General features: G+C 45.1%; 1 protein-coding gene and 1 long non-coding RNA gene across 2 annotated transcripts in view; one reads left to right on the forward strand and one right to left on the reverse strand.

The window, feature by feature from the left end:
- The window catches only part of WIPF1 (WAS/WASL interacting protein family member 1), a 123314-nt gene extending 103124 nt beyond the window's left edge, over positions 1 to 20190 (reverse strand). Inside the window, exon 1 of the mRNA XM_031008703.3 lies at positions 20009 to 20190. The gene's annotated coding sequence lies outside the window, so the exon portion shown is untranslated. The remainder of the gene's footprint in view (positions 1 to 20008) is intronic.
- Positions 20191 to 20537: 347 nt separating this feature from the next.
- LOC134756657 (uncharacterized) lies at positions 20538 to 21690 on the forward strand. The gene is made up of 2 exons (XR_010129624.1): positions 20538 to 20818; positions 21518 to 21690. It is a non-coding gene; the product is annotated as an uncharacterized lncRNA (long non-coding RNA).
- The last annotated feature ends 343 nt before the right edge of the window (positions 21691 to 22033 follow it).

Here is a 22033-nt window from a genome sequence, read left to right on the forward strand (position 1 = left end):
GCTAAGAGTCTTTTGGCATCCATCAGCCTACTGTCTTGAGAGATTTTTCCAGAAAGTATTCGGAAGGAATATCCTGGGTCTATATGAGGACATGAATGCAACACCTTTAACAAGTGTTGGTAAAATATTTACAGATTCCTAATTACTCAGATTTCATTTCTAGGAAAAATAACTCCACTTTACAAAATTAACGTTTAAATGTTAACATCAGTGGGAGACTAGGCAGTAGAGAAGTTAGAGACAGACTGAAAGGGGAACAAAAACCACTTCTCTATAAACATGCCCTTTTCAATAATATCCTTTCCCAAGAATTACGGTCAGGAGTGAAGAGAGGGTGGGAGAAAATAAGGTCCGGAGGACCATCTATGGGGATCAGGGCCACAGCTGAGGCTTTGTGAGCAAGGTGGTGCCCTAGAAAAAGTCACTTTCCTGACCCGAATTTAGGAGTAAATGCCCTGTGCCTCCAGTTTACAAGTTACCAGATAACTGCGACCCAAACCTCCAAGGGGTGCAGAGGAGAAACACAGGTAAAGGTTTCACTTGGCAGAGAAGGAACCAATAAAACATTTTCCCCTTCAAAGCTCTTGGCTGATGTTTCAGCCAGCCATTAATAGTCTTCATTTTAACAGACCAGAGAGAAAGATTACAATAAATGTGGGAACATTATGGTCCCCTCCACGCATTCCCCTTCCCCCCACCCCACCGCCCCCTGCAAGTTTCCTCAGGCCTGAAGTTTCCTGGGGAAAAAGGCAAAGTGGCCTTTGGCCTCAGGAGAGAAGCAGTTCACTTTGTTTTTATCAGGATTTTTCTGTGAAGTTCCCCAAACCCACTGGCATGCCCCTGCCATAGCATGGGAAAGCAAATTGCACGAGGGATTCCAGATATGAAAGTCACCGTGGGAGGAAAACAGAGGAACACGCATGCAGGTTTTTTATCTTTTTCCATTTACCACCACCAAGCTCTCCTGTTTCGGGTGAGCTCAGCAGCACAAGTGCCTTGGATAATCTAGAAATTGCTTCCATATGCGGGCACAGGAAAGAATGTGCGCACTGGCTGCCTGAGAAGGAAGCTCTGGGCAGCCTCTCTTTCCTGCCAGAAAACATTGCTCAGGCCTGAGAGCCACAGGGCGTTGGAGCCAAAGGAGATCAGAGGAAGCAGCACTAACCTCCCCAATTTATGGATAAGGAAACTGAGGCCCAAGGTCACACAGACAGCGACAGAGCTGGCAGTAGAACCTGGGGCTCTCTGGCTCTATCCCTAAGTCAGGTACTGTCTTTCCCTCTCCTCCCTGCAAATCCCTGCCTCCCTCGCCAGCCAGCACACCCTTCTCTCCTCTCTGTCCCTCTGTCCCTCTCTCTCTCTCTCTCTCACACACACACACACACACCCCAAGTGCTTGAATGAAGGGCTTCAATCTAATTTAGCGTAGCAGTATGACTGGTCTGGGTCTGAAGCGCCAGGCCTTGGGGCAGGACAACCAGAACAGAGCTTGCTTTTGCGAAAGCCAGCGCAGGGAGTGCGGAGGAGCTCGTTCACTCTCTGCACTGGGACCTGTGCCAGGGTCTCCAGGGCCCCAAGACCACTCCTCAGCCTCAATGCCCCCTTAGTGTTGGGTTAGTCCAGGACTTGAAACAAAGACTCCATTTAGGATCCAACAGAGAGTGGTCTGCAAACACCCTCATCTCTACAGAAACCTACCACACAGAAACTTGGGGTGATTTAAGCCTGAATCACACCATCTTGAACTGCTGACCCAAGTGGGAAAACTCAGTGCAGTTTCAAATGAGCAGTAGGGGAAAACCAAGAATGCCCTCTCTTGTGTTCCGTGGTGGCCAGTGTCGGGCTCGGCCCACACCACTTTGACTTCTTGTCTCTAGGCCAAGAGCCAGGGCAAGCTGTCCCAGGGCCCACTTACAAGTCAAACCAGACAAACCTCAACCTTTAAAAGCTTGCTCTAGGAGGACCTGAAACCCAGATGGGGTCTGCAGTTCTGCTACATAACCTGAACTCTTCTGGGTCTTCCTTTTTCTCATTTTTAATTTTTAAATAGAGACAAGGTCTTGCTATGTTGCCCAGGCTGGTCTCAAACTCCTGGGCTCAAGTGATCCTTTCGCCTCAGCCTCCAAAAGTGCTGGAATTACAGGTATGAGCCACCGCACCAGGCCTGGATCTTTCTTATCTAAACCATCCTATCCCATATTACGTTAATGTTTTATTAACATTAATAATATTATATTAACAATACCACTATAGATAATTACCAGTCTAGTTGCAAGTACGAGTATTCTCAGGTAACACTGTCTTTCAATACAGATTTATTGAATACTTATTACAGAGGAAACAGAGGAGAGACAGACTGAGGGTATAACGCTGCATACATCCCTATAATATGGTTTCTCCTTTCAGAGAACTCAGAATGAAGGGGCCTCAGGTTACCTGCATCATTCTGGTTTTTTGCTCCTGTTTTACTACGAAGCAAACACCTCGACTATAAGCAGCCATAGACCAGGGTCTGTGTCTCATTCGTGTCTGGACAATGCATCACAGACACTCAACTGTTTTCTGCCTGAGCAGAATTAAGACTTGGCCTCCTAATTCCTCCATCACCATCTTCTCCACTCTCTTCCTTGGCCTTCATCACCAACACCACCTCATCAACCGTGAGAGATTCAAAGAGTAAGGAAAACCATTTCTAGGACCATGAAATGTGTCACTGGATCTCCTGCAGAAATCTGCCAGAGCTACAATGTGACTGGTTTCTACATGTCTGACAAATTTCTATTTAAATAAGTATTTTTCAAAATGCAAATTGCTACCTATTCTTTGGCCATCAAATCACTTTAGTGGGTTGCAACCGGCTTTTTCTTCTTAATAGAAAAGGAAATGTGTTGCATTTGGTAAACATGGAAATTGTTTTATAAAACTTTTGTTTTTGTTTCTGTTTATCTATCCTGTATACACTGGGTCTCAATGAAAAATGTATTTCTTACTGTAGGTCATAACCAAAAAAGGTTTCAGAACCCTGGTTTAGACAATGTGTCTTTCTACAATGGACTCTGCTCAGAGAGGCTCATTTGTAGATACTGCATGCAGACACCGTCCCCCTTCATGTCTGTCATTCGAGTGGAGGAATGGGGCTCTACTCTGAGCATGCTTCTTTTGTTGTTGTTTAAACTCTAACCCATACCACTTGTAGCCTCTTAAATTTTCTCTCTTAAAAATATTTTGGGCCAGGTGCAGTGGCTCATGCCTGTAATCCTAGCACTTTGGGAGGCTGAGGCAAGAGGATCACTTGAGCCCAGGAGTATGAGACCAGCCTGGGCAACACAGTGAGACCTCATCTCTACAAAACTGAAAAACTTAGCCAGGCATGGTGGCATGTGCCTGTAGTACCAGCTACTTGGGAAGCTGAGGCAGGAGGATTCCTTGGCTGCAAGTGAGCCATGATTGTGCCACTGCACTCCAGCCTGGGTGACACAGTGAGATCTCATCTCACAACAAACAAACAAAAATTTAACTCTGGCAAGAGTTGAAGGTATCCACCACTGTCTATTTTGCCAGCCCCAGGAATCCATACAATGTAAGTAAGGTTCCTTGCCTATGGCCTCCAAATTAGGACTGAGTTTATTCCTACAGTTGTTCTGTCTTGGGCCCTTTTGATGTACCTCAGGGGGTAAAAAAGGAGGAACTCACTGGACTGTCTTATGCAACCAGGGTCAGTTATGGCACACCCTGCCCTCTAGTTCCTCAAGCAAGCAAGCCATTACTGGTTTCATGAGAGTTCATTAGTTTACACTGGAGCTGGGACAGTAAGTTTAGAAGGTAAAGCCCATTCTGCACCCAGCTCAGTGCCTGGCCTACCTGCCACAGGCCCCTCCACATTCCTTGACCACTAAGAAGGAGAGCTGGAAGCCACTTTCTGCATCATCCAGGTTTAAGGCAATAGCCTGCACATGCCCAGGGGCCTGGCTTTGCAGGAAGCTGGCTGATGCTGACACAGAATGCTCAGTGGTGGGATGTGCCTCTAAAACTGCCATTTTAATCAAGGACAAGGCAGGGAGACCACAGACATGGGAATCAGAAACTTCTCAGTTTGAATCCTAGCTCTGCCTCTAGTTTCTTGTTTAATTCTAGAAGGGTCCAGGCTCACATCAGAAAAACACAAAGAGATCCCTTTGCCCTCTGACTAAGAACAATGTCCCATGGATTTGAGGCTGGAAGGGCCCCATGGGCTTGTGAGCAGCTGCACTCCCTGAAAACCTTGCTGTATCAGATCGGGTTTAAGAATGCAGTTGGTTTTGTTTTAGCTTCTGCTCCTCTAAGCTTTTTATTTTGTCCTTCTCTGGACTTGAAAAGAAGACCAGATAAACTGCCAGCACAGAGCTCACCACTGGGGCTGACAGTGAGCGAGGCGCGAAGGGAGGGAAGAAATAAAGCATTTCCCACCCTCGAACAGTCTACCAAGTATGGCACACTCTTCCTGGGACTGGTCGAGGTCTCTGCAGGAATTGTAAAGAATTCCCCTCAAGTTTCTTTGACCTTATAGTTTCAATTCTCCCAAAATGCTCTTCCTGTGGGTGGGATCATGCAAGATCAGAGCTGAAATCAGTCCCAGGCCAATGACACTTTACAACCCTTTCCACCTCCACCCCCGTCCCTGGGCTGTTTTGAAGTGTCTAGCTCAGAGGTGGGAACACAGTTCTGGACCTCTTCCAGCCCTAGGTTTCTGTCTCTATCTGATAAAGAGCTGATCTCCTCTCCAGTCTTGCCTGTGAGGATCCCTGGTCATTGTTTTGCAGGTACAAAGGTAACCTGTGGTCAACTTTCAGCTCTGATCCCAGGAGCGGCAAATCCTGCCCAGGTTGCTGGTGATGCAGAGCACCAGGCGGGGAAGCCTCTGCAGGCCACCTCAGCCTTTCCGGGAGGGGCTTAAAGCTCTTCCTCCCAGCAGCCTAGCAAGAGCCCTGCAGCTTGCCGGCCTCCAGGCTGAGGCTAGGCTGCCTAACAATTACTCTCCGCAGCAGGTTTTGAGATACATTTTTCTTTATGGAAAGGAAGTAGCCATTTCCCTCCTCTTCCTGCCCTCCTCCTGCTGAACTCTGCTATAAACTCCGCTAGTTTGATTCTCTCACCCCCAGAATGACTTGAGCCAGAAGTTACTGGAGAAAGGTATCTGCTTTTTTGCCTGGGACTGTCCAGAAGGCAGGGGCTGTGCAGTGCAAACTCTACAGGACAGCTACCCTTTGAACACCACCTTGCTAAGCACCCTCCCCAGCCCTACGTCTTGTTACATTTTGTACCTGAAGGAGGTTTCCAGCTGCGTCTCTCACCTCTTTAAGGCACTGTTAACCTTGGTCCTGCCCAGTAAAAAACAGATTGTTCTATGTTTTGCCTATAATTTAATAAGAAAATCATCTATGGAACATTTTATGCAATCTCAGGCAGGGGGAAGAGAACCGAACTGGAACCCAGCAGGCCTGCGTTCTTATCTCATCTCTGCTACCAACTGGCCATTAGCCTTAGGCAAGCTACCTGACTTCTCCGGGGCTCTGTCTCTTTACCTGCGAAACACAAGGTTGGGCAAAATGATCTTCACTTTGCTTCCCTGCTCTAATGCTCTGGGATGTTACATTTTTTTTTAGTTAAAAGAAAAAAGGGTGTGCATTTTTCAGTTGAGTATTATATTCCTTCTCTACCAGCTGAATGTAACTTACTATTATTCTTGATAACATAATGTGACACTAGTCAGTGCCACCAGTTTTAGGCAGCATTTGTGACACTCTAGGAAGATTTTCTTCCTCATTAAAGACCACTGAAGTCTTAGGGGACATTTAGAATGTATGTCTATGATGGGTATCAGGGCGGTGTGGATGATTCAGAGCAAAGTTAATGCTGGACCCAAAACACCACACAAAGAGCTAATGGGTGGACCAGCAGTCAGCCTTCACTGCTTCCCGCTGCCCTTTCCACAGTGGGTCAGTGGCCCTAACCCAGAAGCATGCATGCAACAAACAGAGGGACCTGAACAACACTAGGTCAGTGGTCAGTCAGCTGCCTGAACAAAGCTGGGGCCATCTAGGTCCTTTTAACTGAATATCCTTGACCAAAGAGGCAGGAGGGCCTCATGGTTCAGACTGGGCTGAAGCCACGCTGCCTGGACTGAATGTTGACCTTGCCAGGTTAGCTGTGTGAAACTGGGCCAGCTGATTACCCTCAAATTCCTCACCTGCAAATGGAAACAATAATGGTGCCTGCCTTAGAGGGTGGTTACATGGGTTCAATAAGTTCATTCAGAGCATTTAGAATTTTACCTGGTAAACAGTAAACAATGTTATTTTATCATTACTTCTTCAAAAATGATTACTGGTAATCTAAATAGGAATAATTCATCCCTGACTTCTGTGGCCATGGCAAAGTACTGCTGAGTGGTACCCAGGCAGGCAAGAAATTAGGAAACAGTACCCAGACAGTGAATCCAGATGAAGACCCCTTATGTTCCCAAGCATTCCTGAGAAATAAGTAAAATTTTGGTAAATTAATTTCATAATTCCATTGGCCTCCAATATAAGTGAAGTAGTGCTCTATTTCTAGACCTGTTTAATTGTGGTCAATAGTTTCCCAGAATTCTTAGTTAATAAACCATTAAAACAAAACTGAGATAACTGCACTAGAAGGACACATGATTTCATTCAGCTGGTATTTATTAGGCACCAGGTATATGCCAAGCATTACACTTGTCACTGGCAATAAAGAGGGTAAATTGCTGCAATTATCTGCTATCAAGTAGTTCACAATCTAATGGGGAGACAGATACTCAACATACATTAACGAAATTAACTGTCAGAGCTGGGTGCCGTGGCTCACGCCTGTAGTCCCAGCTACTTGGGAGGCTGAGAACTGCTTGAGGCCAGGTGTTCATGACCAGTCTGGCCAACATAGCAATACTCCATCTCTACAAAAATGAAAAAATGTTAGTCGAGCATGGTGGTATGTGCCTGCAGTCCCAGCTACTCAGGAAGCTGAGGCAGGAGAATCATTTGAGCCCAAGAGTTTGAGGCTGCAGTGAGTTATGATTGTGCCACTGCACTCCAGCCTGGGTGACAGCATGAAACACTACTTTAAAAACAAATAAAATTTAAAAATAATTTTAAAAAGAAATGAATTGTTATGCTGGAGAGGAGTGTGGAAGTGTTTCAAAAAAGGTGACATGAATTAAGATGTAAGACATGACAAGGAGTTTTCAAGGTGAGGAGGGGAGGGCACTCTTGCAAGAGTAAGCATGAGATGGGCTTCCTCTAATCTCTGTTTCCTAATGAGTTTTCCTAAAGGCAGATCCCAGCTTAGTCCAGCTCACTGAGTTCCTGGCACCGCCAGGAGTCCAACCCAGCAGCCACACAGATGAAGATTAGGATTCCTTGCTTTTCACTCCCTGCCCCCCATCCCACTGATGGGGGTCTCTCCCTGCAGCTCAGAACCACCAGACTCTTTGTCTTATTTCACTGCTGGCCTCTCCACCCTCCCCCATCACAAGGAACCTCCTCCCTTTTCCTCTCCCTGTCTGTGTTGCTAGGACCAGAGCTGACAGGGAGCACAGGGAAAGCTTCTATTAGGATTCTGCTATGCTCTCTTGGGCATCTAAGTTAGAATTCAGAAAGCCCTTGTCACAACCCTATCTACAAAGGGTAACTGGGTTGTCAAGGGCACTTGTCCTAAAGTTCAGCTTCCCAGACAAGTTGGTCTAACCTCTCTGCAAGGAAGAAAGTCCACAGGGGAACCATTGACCAGTGTGTTGGTCCAGAATCTTGCCATGCATAAATAGAGGCCTGTAATGTTAGCACCAATTTTGAGGAGCAAGAGCAGTACAGTTCCTGCTGGCTGGCTGCCATCTAGCATGGTCTGCTGCTGAGCCAAAACAGCAATGCATTGTTCCTTAGACCAGGACTAAGAATTACAAATAGGAGGCTCAACTAGCAATGGCCACAGTCACCAACTAACAGTCAGGTCAGAATTCTCAATGGCAATGCCCCGCATTAAGTATTTGTATCCACTCTCAGCAATCACTGCCATCATAGTGAATGCCCTCCAAAGCACTTACAGTCACCTGGTTAGGCATAGGGTGTTTTGTCTGAGACTGTACAAAGTATTCATTAGTTAGCGACGACCTCTGCCTTCTATGAAGCTACAAAGGCTGACACATACTGACACATAAAATGGACAGCAATATATTGACTTTTCCAAGGAAGTCCAGAATTGGTGCTTCCTGGTTATATCTGAAGTGCTCCTTAAAAGGGGTAAGTCAATGACATATGTGTACATGTGTGCAGATGCAACTGTGTGTGATAGATTGTTGCGGGAAGTCAGGGACCCCGAATGGAGGGACCGGCTGAAGCCATGGCAGAAGAACATACGTTGTGAAGATTTCATGGACATTTATTAGTTCCCCAAATTAACACTTTTATAATTTCTTACGCCTGTCTTTACTGAAATCTCTGAACATAAGTTATGAAGATTTCATGGACATTTATCACTTCCCCAATCAATACTCTTGTGATTTCCTATGCCTGTCTTTACTTTAATCTCTTAATCCCGTCATTTGCGTAAGCTGAGGATGTATGTCGCCTCAGGACCCTGTGATGATTGCATTAACTGCAAAAATTGTTTGTAAAGCATGTGTGTTTAAACAATATGAAATCTGGGCACCTTGAAAAAAGAACACGATAACAGCAATGTTCAGGGAACAAGGGAGATAACCATTAGGTCTGGCTGCCTGGGAGTGGGGCAGAACAGAGCCATATTTCTCTTCTTTCAAAAGCAAACAGGAGATATATCGCTGAATTCTTTTTCTCAGCAAGGAACAGCCCTGAGAAAAAGAATGCATTCCCAGGGGTAGGTCTCTAAAATGGCCACTCTGGGAATGTCTGTCCTTTATGGTTGAAGATAAGGGATAAAATAAGCCCCGGTCTCCCGTAGTGCTCCCAGGCCTATTAGGATGAGGAAATTCCCGCCTAGTAAATTTTAGCCTAGTAAATTTTAGTCAGACAGGTTGTCTGCTCTCAAACCCTGTCTCCTGATGTTATCAATGACAATGCGTGCCCGAAACTTCATTAGCAATTTTAATTTCACCCCGTCCTGTGATCTCGCCCTGCCTCCATTTGCCCTGTAATATTTTATTACCTTGTGAAGCATGTGATCTCTGTGACCCACACCCTATTTGTACACTCCCTCCCCTTTGAAAATCACCAATAAAAACTTGCTGGTTTTGCAGCTTCAGGGGCATCATGGAACCTGCCAATATATGATGTCTCCCCCCGGATACCCAGCTTTAAAATTTCTCTCTTTTTTACTCTTTCCTTTTATTTCTCAGACCAGCCACCACTTAGAGAAACAAAAAACAACCTACGTGAAATAATGTTTAATTATCGGGGGCGGGTTCCCCCAATAATAGATGGTGAGGACAGATGGTTTCAAGGTCATGCACTAATACAGAATAAAAGTGAATATAAACGATGTGTGCTTACATATAGTAAGGTAGTGTGATTTTTATTGGATGTAAATAAAATCTGCCCAGTGTACCTGGACAGCATCTGGCTCAAATTCCATTTCCACAAATACTATTACAAAAAACAACCTTGGTGCAATAGAAAGACTTCAGTGTTTCAGCTAATATTCCTTCTTTAGCAAGTATACAATGAGATTCAAGTATAAACGAAGAACTCCATGAGTTCGCTAAAATATAAATTGATCTTTATATATTACACATACACTATTTTAGCTAAATGAGAAATGTGATGGATATATACATCTTTCCCTTATTAAATACTTAGTCAAAAACAGGCATGGTAAAATATCAGGCTTTGGCTCCTCAGGCCTCTGAATGACAAGTTACAACGCTGATTGCATTGTTAGGATGGACCTTATGTGGAGATGTTAATGGTATGTCCCATCGGAGGCATCACAGACATGCTGGCCACCATCTTCTCCCTGTTCCTGCAGATTCTCTACTCTACTTTTGCATAGTGTTGTTGTCAAGGCCAGCTTGACTACTAGGCAACAAAGCTGGGATTAGACTACAACTGGTGAACTCCTCATTTACTGCCCTTTTCATGTTACCTTTCTGCCTTTAAAAGAGGACACAATGCACAAGGAATCCAGTAAATGAGGTGGTCAATATCAGGTCTTAACCTGAAAGTAACTTAATTTTTTAAGATGGTTTCACTATCTGTCAGGATTGATGGACATCCCAAACCAGGGACAGTGTGAAGGTGGGCAAGAGGACATCAGCCTTCAGGCATCAGCATATGGGGGCCTCAAAAAGATGCAAGTTTTTACAAATTCCAGTGCCAAAACCATAGTATGCAGCAAGAGAAAAGGTGCCAACTGGTCCTGATTCCTCACTATGCCCCTCACTGGCTAAAACGTAATGCAGCTCCCTACCAAGGTTAGATCCACTTCACAGCAAGCCAGACACTTGGACCTGCTAGTTGAGGCAGGCAGACTTCTGGCCTTGAAAGTAACCCACCTGTTATTTTCAAGTGGTGGAGAGTTCAGGGTCCCTTAGGATTGGGTCCCATATGGGGACTCAGGGTCTAGAGATTTTCCTTTTCTCATCAGACCTCCTGTAGCATTGTACTGAAGTCTCCGCAACACTGCCTGCTTAGAGCTATACAACAGGGCTTCATTCCATAAACTCATTCAGCCCCCATGGACCTCTGGGTTCTGCATAAGGACACATCATCTCGAGGAACTCCTTTGACCATGCCATGTCGGAACTTCAGCCTCAGTCTTGCTTGGGAACTTCTGTCTTCTCCCTGATTCAGCGCAGCTCCCGCTAGTCAGGGACATCCATTTACCTGCCTGGTCCGTGGCATTCTTCCCAGCATGGGGCCCTTGGCTTGTTTCGATCCTGGACGTTTGGCAGAATGTACGCACTTATCTTTCAGGGGACACTGATCTGGACAATTCACCCTCATTCAAGGGACCCAGCCCATAGAGGGTAAAACTCTGATACGTTCTTTTTAAAACAGGACTTCCTTTTGTGAATCTTCCTAACTTTGAAAACACTAATATTAAAAAAAAAAAGAGTAACACTTTTATTATGGCAGACATCAAGCATTCACAGGGTTTCTTAATTTTCAGTTCCAACTTCTGTTGCCCAAATGCAATCTTTTTGACATCTGTGTCAGGTTAGTTACAAAGCATTATTATTCTGGGCTGCACAATGTTGGCCCAATCTACCCAAATACAAGAAATTTTGCTGATTGATTTAGTTATTCCGTTCCTATAAATGAATCCAGTTGTACAGCTGTTTCTGATTAACCAATGTACTGCTGGGGCTTTATAAAAATAATTTTATAATGAACTCAGCAACGGCAAGGACATGAGAAGCAGAATCTAAACTCACCTCCCAGAAAAATAAGCAGGAGCAATGAGCACAAGGACTTTCAACAACAGTCCAGGTTTAAATTCCTATCTGCTATGATTCACTTTTTCCTCTTTATGTAATTCAGCACAACTTATAACTAATGCTCTCAAAGAACCTTTGTCTTCAGATTTTTGGATTCAAGAGAGAAACTCAGCTTTGCAGTCTTAAAGTGCCTTTAAAATTTCCCATCTTTGTATTTTGTAAGTTTCTGTTTTTCCCATTAAAACATTTATATTTCCTGAGACAATTTCTTAAATAATGCACTTTTAGAAGAGGAAAATTGGAATTGAAAGGTCTACATTTACTTTACTATAAACAGAAATCAAGTGTTTTGTTTTATTTCAATACAGAACAATTAAGCTCTGTAAGTCCAGCCATGAACTTTTCTTTTTCAGTTCTAGAAGACAAATCATATGTATTATGATTAAGAAATTACAAAATTAAGCAAAAGACAGGTAAGAATAAATCAAATAAGTGAATTTTTTTAATGTAGGGACAGTGACAAGTGCTCCCTAAAGAAAACTTGAAACAAAACAGGAAAAAAGAGATCATAAAGTTTATACTTCTAAAATGAATTATGCTGGCAAAGATATGGGAAAACAGATATTTTCAAATAGTGTCAGTGAGACTGTGAATTACTACAGCTTTTGGAAAGTAATACTCCTTTAGAGACTCTGACAGACAGAAATAAAAAAGCTTCTGTAAGCTGGCAGGTTCAAATACACACACACACACACACACACACACACACACACACACACACACACACGGATGTTCCAGGAAGAATAGTTGTAGTAGAAGAAAACTTGAAACAATATGAACAGTTAAATTGTGGAATATTAAGCAGCCATGACATAAGTGAGTTTTTTATTCTGGAGAGAATGTCTATGATGCTTTATTATATTAAACACAATTGTGGCATAATGTATTAATACGTAATATAATTCTATTTTTAGGAGAAAAAACTATATATGTGCATATATACTTATACATAGTTATATAAGCAAGGAGAAAGTTCAGGAATTGATAATATTGATTACTTCAAAGGGTTAGTATTTAAGGGAGATAGGAGAAAATTTATTAACTTTTCTTTATATATTTCCATTTTCTTGTCTTCTTTATAGCAAGTACATATACTTTTGTAATCTGAACAAATTTACAACTACAATATAATTTTTATTTTTATCTACTTTTTTTTTTAAGAGACAGGTCTCGCTCTGTCATCCATGCTGGAGTGCAGTGGCATGATCATAGCTTACTATAACCTTAAACTCCTGGGCTCAAGTGATCCTCCCGCCTCAGCTTCCCAAGTAGCAAGGACTACAGGCATATGCCACCATGCCTGGCTAATTTTTATTTTTTGTAGAGACAGAGTCTGCTATGTTGCCCAAGCTGGTCTCGATCTCCTGGGTTCAAGTGATCCTCCTGCCTCAGCTTCTCAAAGTGCTGGGATTACAGGTGTGAGCCACCATGCTTGGTCAACAGTACAATATAATTTTTAAAGAGTGATAAAGAGTCATATTTTCAGCAAAAACATAGAAGCAAAGACTATAAATTACAAATACTGAGCACCTGGACTTGTGGTTAACAAAAACCTTTTCCAAGTTCTAAGAGACAATACGTTGTTTTTGCTTGTTTCCTCTGTGTGTGTGGGGGGGGGGGTGTGAGGGGAGGAGTGGGAGGGTGGGCCGTAAGAGTTGGGAGGATGGGCATGAAGGCGTGGGGAAGAGATGTTACCCGATTTTTCTTTTTTTTTTTTTTGCTTTCATTTTATTTATTTATTTATTTTTGAGACAGAGTCTCACTCTATCACCCAGGCTGGAGTGCAGTGGCATGATCATGGCTCACTTGCAGCCTCAATCTCCCAGGCACAAGCGATCCTCCCACCTCAGCCTCCTGAGTAACTGGGCTACAGGCACATACCACAATGCCTGGCTTTTTTTTTTTTTCTTTTTGGTATTTTTTGTAGAGACTGGGTCCCACTATGTTGCCCAGGCTGCTCTCAAACTCCTGGGCTCAGCCATAGCACCTGGCTGCTTTTATTATTTTTAAGGAACATATAATAATTGTACATATTTATAGGATACAGTGTGATATCCCTCCCTCCCTCCCTTCCTTCCTTCCTCCCTCCCTTCCTTTTTTTTTTTTTTTTTTTTTTGACAGGGTCTCACTCTGTTGCCCAGGATGGAGTGCAGTGGTGTAATCACAGTTCTACTTCCCTAGGCTTGAGTGATCCACCTCAGTCTCCTGAGTAGCTGGGACTACAGGTGTGCACCATGACGTCCAGCTAATTTTTGTATTTTGTGTAGAGATCGGGTTTTGCCATGTTGCCCAGGCTGTTCTTGAACTCCTGGACTCAAGCCATCCTCTCACCTTGGCCTCCCAAAGTGCTGGGGTTACAGGAGTGAGCCACCACACCCGGTCTTGCTTAGACTTCTTTCTAGGTTTTATCCTCTTCTCAGCCAAAGCAAGGGATGCAAAACTCCTGGGCAAAAGAGTTGAACTTCATTTATGTGGAAGTGAATCAGATACAGGTATTAGACCAGGAAATATCACTTCTTAGGTTCTACAATAATAACTTCTACTTTCCCCACAAGAACAAAACTTCCCACTTCTTAATTATTAGAATCATGGTTATTTTTTAATTTGGAACACATAAAAAGCTAATTAAGTATATGAATTTTAAAATGTCACATGTGGCCAGGTATAATGGCTCACACCTGTAATCCCAGCCCTTTGGGAGGCAAGGCAGGAAGATCACTTGAGCCCAGGAATTCAAGACCAAAGGGAGACCCCATTTCCACAAAAAACAAAACAAAACAAAACAAGGCACGGTGGTGCACACCTGTTATCCCATCTTACTTGGGAGGCTAAGGTAGGAGGATCATTTGGGCCTGTGAAGTCGAGGCTGCAGTGAACTGATGGCACCACTGCACTCCAGCCTAGGTGACAGAGTGAGAAACTGTCTCAAAAAAAAAAAAAGTCATCTTATATATATCACTTATTGTAAAGGACCACTCTTAGGATAAAATTTGTTTCCTAGTATCTTCAGAAACCAGATACTCTTCTGCAAAACAAAGATCTGTTTGGCTTTCATGAAAAATTCACTCAAATCTTACAGAGTGGAATAAATAAACCATCCTTTAACAAACATTGACAACCTACTATACAAGAATCTACTGTTTTGAGAAAATACAAAAGGATTTTTTTTAAAGTGACTGTCTTGAAAGAGCTTACAATCTAACAAGGAAGAAGAGATGCCTGCAAGTGACTGCAATACAGGATAGGGTGAATTTCAAGCCACATGTGAAGGCCAGAACAATAGCGATGGAAACTAAGAGAAGGCAGAATCAGCAAATGGAGAAGAGAACATTTTGGCTCTTGTTAAGAAGCATGTTCTTACAACGTGAACCATGCTTATCAAAGCTCCTAAACTAGTGAAATTTGTAGGTAATTGTGTCTCCTGTTAATTTTAGCAACATTCTTCTTTTACTGAGTATTAGCAAAGTCTATTATTTCGACTTTTCAGCAAGTAATGATGACCAATCTGAAGATTCTTATAGCATTCAACAAACAAATGAAGAGAAGGGGCAGTGTGGAGAGGAGGAATGGCAATGCAACAGCATACGAAAGGAAAGTGCAGTTTAGCTGGAACCCAGTATATGAAAAGTAGTGCATAATAAGGCTGATGGTGAAATTAAAGGTTAAAGGTGTGATGCTTGGAATCAGACTGCTCCACATTTGAATACTAGCTCTGTCACTAACTGTGGGCCCTTGGGCAAGTTACCTAAGTTCTCTAAGCCTCAGGTTCCACATAAATAAACAGAACTTACCTCTCAGGGTAAGTGAATATCAAATGACTCAAATAACATACAGTAAGTGATAATGTTAAAGAAAGGGAAAGAGGGAGAGAGAATAAAAGGAAGAAAGAAAGGAAAGAAAGATATTTTTAAATGTTTGGGCCAGATCATAGAAAGTTTTGAAGATTTCATTCACTTAAATTAATGTAATTGAGAGAGAAAAGGAAATTAAAAGAAGAAATTTAGTTATGCTGGAAAGATGGCTTATTAGAAGAAGAAAAATATATATACCCATAGTAAGCAATGCTAAAATGTTACATAGCAACATATTCCTTCAATGTGAACCCTGCTTATCAAGGCTAACAAACATTGTAGCTAATTGTATCTCCTGTTTAGCTACATTTTTATTTTATTGACTATTAGCATAGTCTATTATTTTTGACTTCTCAACAAATATTTGTGACCTTCAATCTCTGTAATGCTGAGCATGCTTCCTAGGACTCAAAAGTTTCTGATCCCTGGCCACGAGAAGAAGCAGTGGTACCCTCACCCCATGGCGTGGGTGCTGTAGTTGTGACCAAAGCAGCCTGGCCTGGGGCCAAGTGTTATTGGGTGTTTTACATCAGATATCTCATGCAATCTAATCTACTGTCATCTCTACACTGATGATGGCCACTGTGTGACTGCCACAACACATTAACCTGTTATTTCCCAGTGTCAAAGGGCCAGGAAAAGTGACAAGTCCGGTTTTTGCTTCCTCATCCTTTATCTGTCCAGACAACCTCAACAGAGTAGGTTTTCCTGGGTAAGCAGATACTGCGGGCTGGCAGCCCCTCAATACTAAGATTCTTTTCAGTGAGATCTCTCCTTGGGGGCTGTTAAAATATGAGATGACCGACATGAAACACTTGGTAAACTACAGACAGCTAAGGGGTTATTGTTCTATGTTAATTTACATCGAAAGCAGTTCCTGCGTTTAGGCTTTTTTGGTATTTACCTATGGAGAAAGGAATGCCAACAGTATTTTGTTCAGGCTAACACTGATAAATGTAATGCTAATGCTAATAATAATAATAGTCCACAAATACTGAGCAGTGACACTGTCCCAGCCAATCTGCTAAGTAATTCACATACATCACCTCATCTGACCCTTAGAACAATCCTTTTACGGAAGGGGTGTTACTCTCATTTCAAAATTGAAGATACAGGGCCGGGTGCGGTGGCTCACGGCTGTAATCCCAGCACTTTGGGAGGCCGAGATAGGCCAATCACGAGGTCAGGAGTTTGAGACCAGCCTGACCAACGTGGTGAAACACCATCTCTACTAAAAATACAAAAATTAGCCAGGCGTGGTGCACACTCCTGTAATCCCAGCTACTTGGGAGGCTGAGGCAGAAGAATCACTTAAGCCTGGGAGGCAGAGGTTGCAGTGAGCTGAGATCATGCCATTGCACTCCAGCCCGAGCGACAGAGTAAAAATTTGTCTCAAAAAAAAAAAAAAAAGGTGAAGATACAAAGAATTTGTAAAAGACAGCATTGGGACTGGCCCATGCTTTACCCATTAGGAAACTCTGCCCTCTGGTAGCACATCAGCATCACCTGGGGAAGTTTTCAAAAAATGGATTCCTGGGCCTTACCGCAGACTTATAGAATCACACCTTTATAAGCTTCTCGTCACACCCATGGCTAAGGATTAGCATACTAGTTAAAGTGTATTAAGCAGAATAGCATCACTCAACTAACTGAAGATATTCTGGGGGCTTTGGTACACCTAGAGTTTTCATTACTCAAAACTATACAAGGGACAGACTTAAGTTATTTTGACCTGACCATAACACCTACGGAGTGAGGAACAACTGACAAATGTCCGCCCTAGTGAACAAAAGTTAGAGCTGAGTGAGGAAGTATTCATCTGTCAAAGGGAGGTGAAGCCTAAACTGTTCCTCAATTGGAGAAGAGATGGTGGGACACGGTGTGAATGTGCTGATTAATCTTTCAATGCCTGGCACACAGTAAACACTTAATAAATATTTGTTAAGTGGACAAACGAATGAAGGAGTGCCTCCATCCAGCTGGACTTCTCTGAATTCCCTGTATTTGGTCTGTACCTTTTTTACCTTATTTACCAAATTCTGCCTGCATACCTGCTGTTTGAAACCATGTCTCATCTCTACCAGAAAGTAAGCATTCAGGCGCAGACTTCATCTCTTTCTGAGCTACATCTTCCTTTCTACCCTTACCTAGCACAGAGTATAGCTATAACCTCTAGCAGGGACCCACAATGCTCAATGAGTATCTGGCTTGATTCCAACTGTGACCTGATTCGACGTGGGTCCCTGCTAGCCACAAGGGATAAATAAGCCTACCAAGCCTTCAAGAACCATGGTATAATTGTGGCTTGCTGGGAAACAGCAGCAGAAAGAGCTTTGTGTGGAAACCATTAAGAATTCAGTAGACCACAGTGGAGGGAAGGCTTCAGGAAGACCACGGCCCTGGGAGGTAAAATGACAAATATCAGATGCTTAAAAGTGAAGGGGTTATAGCAACAAATAAAAGGCACTTTTGTTTCATTTATTCTCTCCGTATGTGTTGTGGAAACCAACTATGTTCCTAAAATTACAACCATAGTTAGGAACACCTTGAAATAGCAAAGACAATGACACAGACCCAGTAATGAATACTGTCTGCTAAAAGGGTCTCATGCCTGACCATAGCACCTGAGACAGTAAATGTACAAGGTCAGGGCATACTACCCTCTCTTCACCACCCACCTTTCTGCTCATTATAGCTTTCGTGTCTTGGTGCTACACACCGCATGGTATCTGGATGGCCCCTGTATCATACTGCTTTTGCTGCTTCCTTCACACCCCATTATCCTACTAGATCCTCATACCCTGCGGTGGATGTAGAGCAAAGATTATCAAGCCCATTTCTTGGATGAGATAAGTGAGGCTCAAATTGTAATGATACGCCTAAGCGCACCACAAAGTGGTTGAACACATTACAGACAATTTTTAAAATGAACAAATAGAAGGAGGCATGAATCCCCCCAGGGGGAAAGTCTCATTCTCTTGAAATATCCCAGAATTTGATCTTACCTTGCTTACAAATCTCTTTGCACTACGTCACACAACCTCAAAGAGTTGATGTGTTTTCATGGAGCCAAAGTTATGGCAGGGGTTGGGTAAGTCCCAGGGAGGAAGACAATATTACTGAACTGGTTTCATAACATCTGCAGAGTTTAGTCTGAACATTTCCATTCAACAGGTAATGGGCTCTCACAGGTGGCTGGGATTTGCAGACTATAGCACCTCCAGGTCCCCGAGAAACTCAGCCTTGTGAGGCTGACAGGCAGGTAGACACACACAGTCACAGTAGAAGGCAGTGTTGTGTGCACTGCAAAGGGATTAATAGGCAGAGTGCTGATAGCCTATCAAGGGTTTTCTCACCTCAAGAACTTAAAAGGTGATTTACAAACTGAAGTAGAACATTTCTTGGAGTTATTTTATCCATTACAAAAATAAGCATTTTTGAAGATGGAAAAATCTACCAACGACTCAAAATGAAGCTACAGTATTGTTTTGAAATTGCTTTGGGAAGCTGGCAAAAGAAAACTCACCCAGCGTGGAATCTGCTCACGGGCTCTGCGGCTGCACCCGACTGGAGTCTGGGGCTACACGCAGCCAGGCATGGGGGAATGGGAGTGGGGTGGGGTCCAGAGCCGATCCAGGGGGCAGGACGGACACACGCTTTTCATAAAAGGGACCAAGTCCACTTGGTCACTGAGCCAACTTGAGAGGCTTCCCAGAGAACTCAATAAGGCCAGGAGCCCGTGGCTGAAGAAGGAATATTCCATCGGGATTTAAGCAGGACCAGAAGACCTCGCCAGGCTCAGTTCCTCACACAGCCACACCCTTTGTTAATCGCAAAGAGCTCAAAGTCTAACCAACCACCAGTGGTCTGATTTAGAGCTCTTTGCGATTAACAAAGGCTCACAGCGACTGGGTCAGCTGCTTTCCCTTACACTCACAACGCTAACAGTTCTTGCTTTAAAAAGAAAAGTATGTATAGTAGAAAAAGGTAGGGGACGCGAGACTGAAGTGAAGCTGTCTCTGGAGAGTTCGGGGGATCACCCCCCCTCAACCCCCGTCCCCACTCCGGGCGAAAAGCACTGACCGGGACAGGAGATGTCTCTAAGGTCGACGCAGACCCCTAACGCGCGCGTCTACGCCGACCTGGGACGAGCGGGCCGCCCGGGAGCGCCGGGAGGGAGGCGGGCTGGAGCGCGGGAGGGGCACGGTTCCCACAGACAGGCAGGCGGGCGGTGCCAGAACTTAACCCGGCCCCAGGGGATGCCCGAACGTCCCCCTCTGTCCTAGCTGGGGTGTAGGTGCAGCCCCAGGGCATCGCCGCGAAGCCCCTGCTCGAGACCTACGGAGATAGTGGGTCCCGAGCCCCACGGGGCGGCCCCGGGTCCGCGGAGTCCAGCGGTGAGCCCAGCCCGAGGCGCGGGACCCAGGCTGTCCACGGCCCCTTCCTCCCCGGGCCATCAGCGGGCAGCAGAACGCGCGGGCCGCTGGCCTGGAATTGCGCCCCTCCCGAGGCCGCGCGCCCGCGCCCACCGCTCGCAGGGGACGCGGCCTCGACGTCCCCAGCCGCCCCACCCGCGTCACCGGTGCCAAGCGGCGCTTCCGAGTCCCGCCGTCGAGCCCAGCCCCTCCCGGCGTCTCCCCCGGCCCCCGGGAGCCCGGAACCCGGGTCGCGCCAGAGGCGACGCGTCCCTTACCGCGCAGCGGCTCCGGACGACTCCGCAGCCCCGCGCCGCGCTGGGCATTTTTTCTGGGAAACTTCTCCCGGGGTCCGCAGGGCTGAGCCGGGCGGGCAGGAAAAGCGCTCAGCGCCGGGAGGCTGCGACCATCCGGGAACTTCGCCGAGATGTGGGCCCTCCCCCCCGGCGCCGCGGCCCCCCCGCCGCCCCGCCACATGTGGACGCGCCGCGAGGCCCCGCCGGCCCGCGCCCTGCCCTCCGCGCGCCCGCCTGCCCCGCCGGCAATGGGGCTCCGCGCCTGCAGCTTCGGCCCGCAGAGGAGCGCGGCGGGGCGGGATGGTCGGGGCTGGAGTCCGCAGTTTCCTCCGTCCCGCTCCCCTGCGCGGCGAGGGGACCGAGGCAAGAGGACAGGAGTTTGCAGAGGGGCGGGAACTGGAAGGGGAGTCTAGCCCGGGGCCTTTCCCCCCAACTCTTGAATCTTCTCCACCTTCTTGCGGCTGCTGGCGGGGGGATCGGGTGGGGGTGTTCCCTCTGTTCGAGCCGGAAGGAACGCCTTTTCCCACGCTTTCCCGTCTGTTCTCAAAAAAAGAGTGTCCAACTTTCAGATATCTGAAATTCAAATTAATTTTTAAAAATGGATTTAAAATCTGGGTGAACCCCACAGAGGGCCAAGGTCCACACGCATCTGACTCCTGCCCACTATGTGGGGACAACGTGCTGCTCTTCCCTCGGAAGGATGCTGCCTCTCCTCACAAGTCGGTTGGAATTGAGTCGTTTTGCTGCCAGTGGGGATGGATTTATCATCAGCCACCCACTTCCTTAAATACGGTAGGATCCACAGCAAACATGTGGAGAAAACTGAAGCTCTACTCCATTGCCCTAGCTAACTTCTGCTCATCAGGGGGTTCTGACCAGCTCTGAGAGCTGCCACCTCCAGGCCCCAAAGAAAAGTTAACGTTCACTCGCTAAGACGCTATAGCTACTGAGTGTGCATTTGAACTGAGCAAAGTTCTTGCTCGGATCATATTGTTAAAATATCAAGGCTGTGTATCCCTTTGAATTAAAGCAGAAAGGTGAGAATATAAAACCACCTTTGCAAAATTATAACTGAGGAAATTGTGACAGTGAAGGAAATCAGACCTACAACCGACTCTATCTTCCTTCTAAACTTTAAACTGTCCTTGTTCACTCCTGGGCGTAGCCATTGGCAAAGAATTCAGTTTTTGGTTTGACTCTGAAACAAAATTGATAATAGCACTTTCCTGAAAAGATCCCCTTCTTTCCTGGGGACCAGTCTGCCTTTGCAGGACTAACAAATTAGCTATAAGACTAGAAATTACAGTTTAGGGGTCATGCAGCCTTTGTCTCCAAGAGTCTGAACCTCCCCAAATTGCTCCTGGGGTTAACATCACTATTGTAAAACCTAAGATCTGTGCTTGAGATACTTTGCAGACCCTGAACTCAGTGGATCAGCTGACACCACCCAGAATGATAATCTGGCTTAACCAGTTCTCCCATCCCACCCAGGAACAGAAAAGAGCAAGAAAAACTCACTTCGACCCCCTGTGATTCCATCTCCAACCTGGTCAATCAGCACTCCCCACTTCTCAAGCCCCTGCCTGCCAAATTATCTTTAAAAAGTCATCCCTGAATGCTCAGGGAGATTGATTTTAGTAATAATAAAACTCTGGTCTCCCGCACAGCTGGCTCTGCGTGAATCCGTCTTTCTCCATTGCAATTTCCCAGTCTTGGTAAATCAGCTCTGTCTAGGCAGTGGGCAAGGTGAACCCATTGGGCGGTTACAAATAGATGCACTTCGGAATTGTTACACCATGCTGAGGGACCTTAACTCCCGGCTTTCTCTGCTTCTGTACCACTCCAGTGTGCACACGTGTATCTTGATATGCTTTTAACAGATACAATGACCTCTGTGGGAAAGACATTTAGTAACATGGGAAGCTCTTCCCATTGGCAAATTTTTGTCTAAATGTCCCCATCTTTTTAAGGTCCATTAACTATTTGCCTTTCTTTTTAAACCATTTC

The sequence above is a fragment of the Gorilla gorilla genome, chromosome 11, assembly GCF_029281585.2.
Source record: "Gorilla gorilla gorilla isolate KB3781 chromosome 11, NHGRI_mGorGor1-v2.1_pri, whole genome shotgun sequence".
In the NCBI taxonomy this organism is placed as follows: Eukaryota; Metazoa; Chordata; class Mammalia; order Primates; family Hominidae; genus Gorilla; species Gorilla gorilla.